Source organism: Meleagris gallopavo, chromosome 11 (assembly GCF_000146605.3).
Source record: "Meleagris gallopavo isolate NT-WF06-2002-E0010 breed Aviagen turkey brand Nicholas breeding stock chromosome 11, Turkey_5.1, whole genome shotgun sequence".
In the NCBI taxonomy this organism is placed as follows: Eukaryota; Metazoa; Chordata; class Aves; order Galliformes; family Phasianidae; genus Meleagris; species Meleagris gallopavo.
The window spans coordinates 19,989,419-19,999,991 of NC_015021.2; the positions used below are offsets into that span (position 1 = coordinate 19,989,419).

Below are 10,573 nucleotides of genomic sequence, written 5' to 3' on the forward strand. Positions count from 1 at the left end.
AAAAAAAGAGTTTCAGTGGATTATGTAAACTGGGGCCAGGAAAAAGTGTCTTCCAGTTCACCCGGCTTTGAGAGGCAGGGGCAAAAGGGTTAAGACTGCATTGATACACACACGGGCACTCCTTTAAAGTAGGAACTGAATTGATTTTCTTTTTGTATAAAATAGTTTGACACAGGATTGGGAACAGTTGCTTTTATGTACAAATCTCTTCATTAAAGCTTTATGCATTTTAGCCCTTCAGAGAAAGAAAGAAAATAGCTATATGAAATGCACACTATCCATCATAAATGTAGAAAGAAGTAACAGGGAATATTTTGTTCTCTCCGTAATTCTTTTGCCTTCTCAACTGCATTGTTAAAAAGAAAGGAAAAATGAAAGAAAAAAAAAAAAAAAAAAAGAACTATGAGAAACAAGAGATACGAGGCTTGTGTATATTGTAAACTATGAATGTTCACTACTCCAAGAAGCTAAATCATCCCGATAATTCCGTGGAAGCACCGCGTCCATCGACAGCACCACTAGTTCCAATCATTGTAATGAGATTTTAATTTTAGACAATCATGTCGCTCTTTTGTTGTGTCGCTTCCTTTCCCCCTTCCCTCTCATTTCTTCTTTGTGTTGTGTGTACCATGTATTTATTTGTTGGCAAACAAATGTTTGTTGATTAAAATAGCACTGTTCCTGTAACAAACAGCACTGCTCCAGTCCCCCACGGCGCTATGATGTAGGCACCCATGTACTTAAAAAAAAGTGAGGTGAACTGATCTGTGTATATGGGAGTGCAAAACAGTGTTTGAAATTTTCTTACATTCCTCTTTTATTTTATTTTTTTTTCCTTTTAATGAACTAAATAACTAATAGATGCGACTTAGTTTTTTGTTTTGTAATACAGTAAATTGATTCAATTGTATAAACAGTTATAATTTCTTCATGAAAGCATGATTCTTCTGATTAAAAACTGTACCCAATATTTTATGCTGGTTGTCTGCGAGCTTGTGTGATGTTATGTTCATGTTAATCCTATTTGTAAGATGAAGTGTTCCAAATTTATGTTTAAAAAGAAAATAAATAAAGAATGGAAGGCATTCAGTTATTTTTTGGGGTTTTTTTGGCCTTTAGTGAGGGACCAGATTTCTTTTTCCTTTTGTTTATAATCTCATTTTGAAATAATCGGCAAGTTGAGGTACTTTCTTTAAATGCTTTGTACAATGTAACTGTTACGCATTTCAGTACATTACTATGGGAGGATCAAACTTTAAAAAAAAAAAAATAAAGGACTACAAAACTGAAGGAATCTTTTTCTTTTGCTTGTTCTGTTTTTTATCTGGGTCAGGTCAGAAATGTCATTTTTCATCTGCAGTCTGGGGAGTGAAGAGCACACGCCTGCGTGTCCACAGCGCTGAGAGTAACCAATGCTTGGGGCATAGCAGCTGGAGTCATAGAATCATAGAATCACAGAATGGCCTGAGTTGAAAAGGACCACAGTGATCATCTGGTTCCAACCCCCTGCTATGTGCAGGTCACCAACCAGCAGACCAGGCTGCCCAGAGCCACATCCCGCCTGGCCTTCAATGCCTCCAGGGATGGGGCATCCACAACCTCCTTGGGCAACCTGTTCCAATGTGTCACCACCCTCTGGGTGAAAAACTTCTTCCTAGTATCTAACCTAAACCTCCCATGTCCCAGTTTAAAACCATTCCCCCTTGTCATATCCATCCTTGTAAATAGCCATTACCCCTCCTGTTTATACACTCCCTTCACGTACTGGAAGGCCGCAATGAGGTCTCCCCAGAGCCTTCTCTAAGTTAAACAAGCCCAGTTTCCTCAACATTTCTTCATAGGAGAGAGATGCTCCAGCCCTCTGATATCTTAGTAGTAAGATGATCTCTGCTCTCTGATCATCTTAGCTTGGCCGTAGTCTGGATGTTTCAGTCCCAACCCCAAATCTCAGTATACTTCTGGAGGGCTGAAAGGGGATAATGAGGATGACCCTCCTCGCCACCCCCATGTTGCCCTTTGCAGCTGCAGCACATGGCTGTCCTTTGTGTTTAAATGTTTTGAGGCCTTTTTTTGCAATAGGACCAAAGGTTGCTGTCACCCGATGGAAGGAAGCTGGCATAAGACTGTTCACATTGTCCCAGTGTAGTAACCGCATGCAAAAAAAACCAGCGCTGTTCAGTGGGAAAGGAACACTGAGTGGCTATGATTTGTGGTAAGTTTGGTTAAATTTGGCACCAATGAAGCCAAAAGTACTTCCTAAACCAGAGGCCTTTAGTCCAGCACAAAGGTATGGGAAGGTCCTGCTGGCCAGATATGCACCCTCCCCCCTCCAACCCCCCGAGCAGCACAACTGCATTTACAGGTGCTAAGTTGCACCTGGAATACCAGGATGTCATTCTTGCCTTCTGGTCTGACTTACTTGATTATCACCAGGCAGAAACATGGGCGTTGTCATGGCTGAACACAGCAAGGACAGGCACAGACTGCCTTGGGTGGCACTGCCAGCTCCCGAGCATCGAGCACATGTCAGTGGCAAGCTGTGACCTACAGGCCTGTGATTTTCACCTAAACCACACCTGGGAAAGAAGGAAAGGTCAATTTAAAAAAAGCCAGCTTTCATAGTCTTGTCTTCACTTCCTTGGCTTGAGCCAACGGTCAGGTACGTGCAGATAATTGCATAAATAGCCCATTATTTTTCATGCAGTTCAAGTCACTGTGGAACTTGGTTTTAAGTTTCTGCCAAATAAAGGGAACAAATAGATTAATCAGTCAAGTTTTATCTGCAAACAACTTTCCAGATCGTTTTCTCCTTTAATTTGATGCAGTGACAGTTCTTATCAGCTCTGCCCTCACCTGACCTAGATGAAAGGGGTTTTTTGGAAGGTGGGGATAGGGTGGGACAGCTTCCTCTGGGTTTCATGTTCTGGGTTACTTAGCACCCTCCCATCATATAACTGTCAAGGAAAGGCCTTGTTTAGCTGAGCTGCAGGGCTATTTTAACCTATGCATTCCTGAGTCTGCAGACCTTTGGGAGGTTCCCCATGTAAGGGGAGGGTCTGTGTATGGGATGGGGTAGACAGAGGGGGAAGACAACATGCCGGGCTTGGAACCATGTCGAGAAGGGCCACTCAGGCCAGTTAAAACATAGGGATTTCAAAGAAGAGGAAGAAAATCCACCACTTTGATCATCTTGATGTATGACTGTTATTCACCTAGGCTTATTTGGGAAGGACTTTTTTTCTCCTTAATTTATTACGATCCCTGTAGGGCAGTAAAAAATATTTTGCAACGTACCAAGAAACAAATGAGTTTGTAGTATAGAAAACAGTAGTGTAAGCCTGTCTTGCAGTCCTCTAGTGCTGGTGAGATACTTGAAATGAAAACACAAAGCTTGGAACAAAGGGAGACAGATTTATCTGTAGGGGTCCTTCAACTTTGTTCAGGTACCTTACCATGACCTTGACTTTCATTGCCTTTTCTAGCAGCACTGTTATTTACAGAGAGGAGTAACTGAAATGCAAACCAAGATTTCATCAGCTACCTCATCTCGCACATAACTGAAGAAAACTGGGCAGATTTTTTGTTTGTCATAACTTCCCTAAACCTCCCCATGTAGATAGGAACAAATGCACTTGTCCAGATGCACAGCTTGCTAAGCAAGAACCCCACTTTCTGGCTTTTTGTTGTAGTTATTATTATTATTTTTTTAAGAAAAGAGTTATTTGAGGAGTAGTTTAAAAAAAAATATCCCTTCAGCTTGTTTCAGCATCATCCTACCGTTTAGCCCACTGTAGTAGTTTTCCATAAGTCAACAAATCGTTCCCATGTGATACAGCAGACTCACTGCAGGATGGAGCAGCGTATTAGCGCCTCAGTTTCTATCTACAGAATATAACAAAGTACCAGCATGACAAGATGATTAATCAATAGCTCACCCTGGCCCAGATCCTCACTAGCACACAAGTCCGAGCTGCTGCTCCTATGTCAGCCCCACTGCCTCACTGCGTTAACAGCCGCGTTTGCGGCATAATGGGAGGGGAAGTTATTATAAAACCATTTGAGAGGCTGCTTTAGCTCAGAGGTTCAGTTTGGCTGGTTGCTGCGTTCATGTCTTGAACTTTAAAACTTTCTGTCAGTTCTCCCTTTCTCAGGCACACGCAGGATCACTGCGAGCTCCTGGATCCCTTCCCCGCACCGCGCTGCCTTCCAGCCGCATTAAGTCTCATTTGTGGTTTTGCTGGTCAGTCACGGAGCGGCGCAGAAAAGCTCCTTGAGTTTAAAGATGCTTCCAGTAATGATTTAAACAAAACACATCCATCTAGCACCAAACAGAAGATCCTTTCTCCATGTCAAAGACCACGTACCTTGCCAGGATTCCAGTTACAAGAAAAATGTATTCTGAATCCTGGCCAAAACCATCCTCTTCCCATCCCATTGAAAGTTTTATGAGTATACCTAGTATGTAGTCCTATTAATTCATCCTTTGTTTCGATATAGAAAATGGTGCCAACATTAGGAAATGCTCAGCTTTACGGTTCAGATTCACTTAACGAAGGCTGGGGAGCGGGATAAGGGGAGAACGAGCAACAAAACCTAAAAATAATACTATCATCCTTTTTTCTTTTCCTTCACTTCTCCCCGGCTTAGATTCATTTGTTATTAGAGGATCACAATTTTCAGCAAAGTTTACTATTATTCCAGAATTGAGATTTTAATCAGAATAACATTTAAATAAACCCTGAAATGAGGCCCTACTGCCAGGAACATGCAAGACTGGAGCCTATGTCCCATATCTGCGGCAGGATTTTTTTGGGACCAGCTGCCCCTGAGGACTACCATGGGCCACACGGAGCTCTGTGCCATGGCATCCTGCAAGGAGAGGCTCCTTTTAATTTGATGCAGGATGACTGTGTGACAGCTGAGGCTGTCTGCATCTATAAATCCACTCAGGGAAGTTTTTAGAAGCTCTTATTGTGAAAGGTGCTGTGGAAATACAGAAGCACTGCAGCAATTGGCTGGGCCGGAGCTGTAGCAGTATCTGCCCTGCCTGCTTGACTCGAGGATCTGCAAGAAGGCACCTTCAGAAAAGATCCTTCTTTTTCCAGCTTTATTTGAATACTAATTAATTCCAGAAAAGCTAAAGAAATGTGATGAAATGCTGCACTGCTAAGAAGAAGTTTTGCCGGAGAGCCTGGAAGCAGAACTCCCCTCGCAGGAGGGTCTAGTGGGAGAAAGGGGTTAGTGGTCATTTTGATGCTAAATTATCAGTAATTAAGAAGTTGATTTTTCCGGGATTGAAGAAAATTTTAAACAGCTGCTTCTTTCAAGCCCTTATTCCTCATTTTCATTAGCATGTGCTAAGGCAATCAGGGAAATATATTTCAGTGTGCATTATGCTATGTCAAGACCTCAGCATCTGTACCTTGGGGCAGATACGTGTGAGATAGCAGAGGGTGGATTTGCCAGCACGCACATGTGGAAATGTTCAATTTGTAATATGATTATAGCCCCCAAACAAAGCCCGCTTGATACCTGTGGCATATTTGTTTCATGGTAAGTGCAGAAAATTCTCAAAATCGTGTCATGTTTCGCATCCCCAGCCAACTCAAACTGTAGAAGTAGCACTTCAATTCCTGGGGAGTCTCTTTAAACAGGCATATGTCAGGCCCAATTAAGGTCTGGGAAGCCCCACGCTAATTGGGCTGAGGCCCACAGCAGCAGGACGCGGTCACTCAGCATCGTGGCCCTGGCCCAGGCCTGTGCTGGGTTCTGCTTAGCCATGGTGCTCCTCAGGGCTGCTGCACGGGAAGCCGTGCTCCAAAAGCAGCTGGAAGAGGTTAAGTGGAGTGAGAACTTTTACTAACAGTGGATAGATAAAACAGCTCAGGGTGGTAAGCCACCAGATCGCTGTGTGGTCCTGCATCCAAAGAAGCCTTCGGGCACCCGTGGCAGGATTTGGGGCTGGGCTTTGTGCCCCCCACCCTCCACGTCTGTCTCTCCTCGGGAGTGTGGGCTGGCCTGGTGACACCCAGTGTGAGCACAGCCTGAAGGACAGCCAAACATGTGAAACATGACATGGTTTTGAGAATTTTCTGCACTTCATCTGATTTCCGTGTCCCGAGACATGTCGTCTCATCTACTCAGTAGGCTCCCAAAATATAGGGTAACTGCTCTTATTGCAGCTCAGGTGCTAAGGCACCAAGAAAAAAAAAAAGGCAAGAGCTGAGATGTGGAGATGAACTGAAGCATACTGAGGTTTTAAACCCAGAATTTCATCAGGATTTGTGTTGGAACCCCAAGCAGTGGTCTCCATTTCAGATCCCTACAAACAACGAACATGAAACCGAAACACTGCAGGGCAGAGACTGAGGGTCTTCATTTAAAAACGATTCTTCCAAATTATGGAGCCACGTGTTTCATTGCACCCAAACCTCTCCCCTGCTTCCAGCAAGCCTGTTATTCACCCACCTGCTGCATCTTCTCACTAATGTGCCTGTAGGCTGAGCACGGCCAGGGATCTTTTTGAGTCTCCATTCTCTCCTGGCTGGCACCGATCGGACAAACAGTGGCTGGGTTCCCCACAGCCCCCAGGAGAACACAGTGTGCCTTTGTCCTTTCAGAGGAGGAAAACATCAGCAACAAAAAAGCAAGGACCTCTTACGGCATTACATTGTTCCTTAGTAAAAATTGATCTTTAAAAACAACTTCAGTACTTTTAAAAATTGAATAGGACACAAGGCCAACGTTAAACTTGGAAGAATCATCCTGCTGCAGCTCATTCCTTATGATTTACTGAATAAACTGGATAAAAGCAAAACATTCCAAAGAAGAGATAGAAAATGTGCCTGTAACATCCATGCTCACACCTTAAAAGAGGACCTTTGCAACCCTAGGAGCAACCTGAAGTCCCTGTGCTACGTAACAGTGCGATGCACTGCCACGTTTGCCCTTTCTTAGCAGGGGACTCCCAAAGATGTGAAGTCTGTTCGGCTGCAATCACAACTGTGCAGTAAAAACTTCATCCGAAGGGTCCCCAGAACCTCTGCTCAGTGCAACCACAAGCCACAAAACCCTTTGCAATTCACTCTAACAAAGTAAAGACCTTTATTACTTTTAGAGTTGATTCCCTGGTACTCCTTTTGGAAGCCGTTATGCTAGTTTTATTACTTAAGAGCTATTAAAACCTTAACCACTGCACGGAGCAGCTTGCTCCAGCTTTACACTCGTCCATAAAAACCTTGAATGGGAGATCAAGAACTAGCTTTTGGAGCTGACACCTTGTCAGCTGAAGAATGCCAGAATCAGGTCAGAATTTGTCCCTGTCCCTGCTCAGTGTACAGACCAGGGTGAGAAGCTGAAGTGGAGGAGCAGGACTGGTAACTGGATTTTTGCCATGCTTTCCTTCATTACTTGTAAGGAAGGACAAGTGGAAAGTCATGGTGACCTCTCCTTCCCCCTGGAGCCAATTGTAAACGAAGTTCTGCTTGTGCCACCCTCTGTTAGCTTAGCAAGGAGCAATGCTGGAAGGAACTTTGCTGCAAGATCTAGGAGAGCAGGAGCAGGGACTGGGGTAAATCTAAATACTGACACCACCGTAAAACAACAGAAATCCTTACCCAGTCTGAATGTGGCGTGATGCTAGGAGAGAGGAAACATGCTTAAGTCATCAGCAGGATGGCACAGCAGTGTTGGAATGGCTCAGCCACCCCCAAATATCCCTCTGAAAACCGAAGCAACCTGACATGGTGTAATGGAACTGGTATGGGCCAAAAGCATCTATAAGGGAACTCCTTATATCAGTCTTTCTGTTGCTCAGATACTGGTGGTGTGTGTAATACAGGAGCTAGCTCAAAGCCTCTCATTATTTTCACTTTTTATTATAGAGTCCAAAAATCTGGCTTTCTCAGCTTGCCGTTGGTTCCAAAACATAACTTCCTTCTCCTCTACTCTGCCACTGAATTTTTAATATTTCCTCTTTGGAAAATGTCAGAAGCCTCAGCAGGGTGTTGGTTTCTGCTATAACACAGCTCTGCTGGGGATGAAAGAGGCTGGGGGCAGCGCTTTGCCATCAGAAAAATTCTTCCCCCTTTCCCCACCATAAAAAAAAGAAAAAAAACAAACAACTCCCAAACCTGAAAGACCGGCCTCACAAAATATCCATTTATAATGTTTCTTCATTTCAGCTGAAACAATGATCCTGGTACGTTTTCTTTTAAACTTTGTCTCCCAGTCAGAGTGGCCACCTACTTTGTTGTCCAAATTTCTCGTGCAGCTCGAATCCTACAATGCATAATCTCAGTAGGGTTATCAGTTATGTCATGCATTATAAAGCCTCCAATCAGCGTAGTGGGAAACAACATTTTCATTTAATACCAGGAGAAACAGTGGAAGTCAGCGATTGATACCAACACAATGATGGGAAAAAGTGTCCAGAGGTGCTACTCACATAATCTCACTTTACAACATCTTGAAAATTCAATAGAAAGGACTTTGCTAACAATACCAGAATGACATACCACTGATTATTGTTCCTAAAGCTCTTAACAATAAGAAAGCTCTCTAAATATATCTCAACAAAAAAACATATAACAGTTTGTTTCTTCTCTCTTCTTTTTTTTCCACAAAGCACATAGTATTAGTCAACAATTGCTCTGTGGTGTAAACCCATAATGGCTGTTGGCTGGTAACGTTCTGGGAAATGAGCTCTTGAAAGATCCTTTTTTTCTTTTTTAAACATGCCTAACAATTGTATCTTGAAACAATCCTGGAAGCACAAGTATCTGCAAGCTGCGAGGACCCACTCTAACTTATTTTCTTAAGGCTGAGGAAAGAACCAGCTACTCACGCATTTTCTTTGCACACTTCAGAGTTCAGACATGAGAAGTAATGTTTAGCTCGGAGCAGAAATGAAAACCTTTTTAAGCACCAAGTGTTTCTTGTTAAGCCCCCGGTCTCTGCAGAGTTGGGTGAGTTACCCAGATGACACGTGAGCGCTTTTCTGCTTAATCTCAGCAGCCAGAGCCCTCAGTTTAACACGACTTAAAGAAAGGGTTAAAATGCAATTAAGCATACATTAAATACACCAGGACGTTTCCCTCAGAGGTGAAGTTGAAACAGGCATCTTTACTGCTAAAACCACACTTAAGAGCCCGAGCTAGCAACCACTTAGTAGTCAGTGTCTGCTGCACAAGGGCCCTAAAATAATTCATTGCTCAGCACCTTCCAAAAGCAGCCCCTGCCTTTGGGGCCACTGCTGCTAATACAGAAGCACACATGAAGCCACGTACAGCAATAAATCACTTACTTGCCTTGCAGCATCAGGCCTGCAGCAACATTTCATTGCGACGTTAGTGCACGCCGGTTTCGGTGCCTATGGCCATCCCAAAAGTGGCTGATAAAGATTAAATAATAATTTAAACTCCTTTGATAGTGTTTACATTTAAGAAAGCAAACCCAACCCTCATGTCACGCGAATCTCAGCTGCAGTTATAGCATTTATGGCATTAAACGACCAACGAAAGGTCTTTAAAAATCATTAACTGAAGTAAACATTGAATCACGTTACAGAGTCAACAACAGAGGTTTTTTCTGAAGGAAATAAACGTGTCGCACTCGAGGATATCGAGTGAAATATTCGCTGGATTTTCTTTTATTGCAGGCTCTTAATCTCTCTGTTTATTATTGGAGTGGTTAATAAGCAATTCCTAAAACAGATCCAGAAGGTGTGTTTAGCAGCCTGCCTGTCAGCCCGCACCATCACCTACCCATGTTTGGCAATCCTAGCTCCATTTCACCTCAAGCACTTATTGGGACCATTATTTTTGTTCTGGGAACACAGACGTCAGTTGTATAGATTCAGTTAAGATCTGTTTGCTGTTGATATATATAAACAGCATTTCCTGGCTACAAGATATATCTGAAGGAAGAACTTCTGCAAACACTGCAGGATGATCCAGTGGATGGAGTGACAAATGTGAAAAGCCTTCCTCGAGCACTGGCTGTTTGGCACTGCTTTCCCTGCAGCATCATCTGTGGCATTTGTTATTGCTCTTCAATAACCCCAAATTTATTTAAAGAGGCCGATTCATTGTATATTCTCCCTTAGAGAGTTTTTCCTCTTCCCAGTAAACGTTATGGATGTCTTTTAAAGCACATTCTGGTACATTTTTTGGAGCCTCCACCAGTTGAATATATCTACACTACTTAAACCCTTTGGATTGAGGATTAAGTAAGATCTTGTTTTCTCATCCTTTCTCTAATATGTGAGTACAGTCCTAATTAGGGGTCCTCCTCCATACAGTACTCTGAGTGATGTAACAGCTGAGTTAGGGGCTGACTCTCCCAAAGGCAGGATTGGAAATACTCCTGGACTTGACATGGTTTCAAACACGGCTTTGCACTTTCTGCAGTTTTTCACTCCTCTCTGATTTTATAGACTTACACTCGCACAGTTTGGGAGATAGCATTCACTGCTCACCCGACGGACGGCAGCAGCTACAGAGGCTGGGAGTAACTCTGGGAATAAGGAGATGCTTTCCAATTAGCCCTGCTTAAAGGTCCCTGTGCTCATGCC

The 10,573-nt window shown here is 43.2% G+C and overlaps 1 long non-coding RNA gene across 1 annotated transcript in view; it reads right to left on the reverse strand.

The window, feature by feature from the left end:
• The window catches only part of LOC116217029, an 11,704-nt gene extending 2,230 nt beyond the window's left edge, over positions 1-9,474 (reverse strand). Inside the window, exons 1-2 of the long non-coding RNA XR_004160871.1 lie at positions 9,305-9,474; positions 2,420-2,576 (exon numbers count right to left, since the gene is read on the reverse strand). This is a non-coding gene — a long non-coding RNA (uncharacterized LOC116217029). The remainder of the gene's footprint in view (positions 1-2,419; positions 2,577-9,304) is intronic.
• Between the last annotated feature and the right edge of the window lie 1,099 nt (positions 9,475-10,573).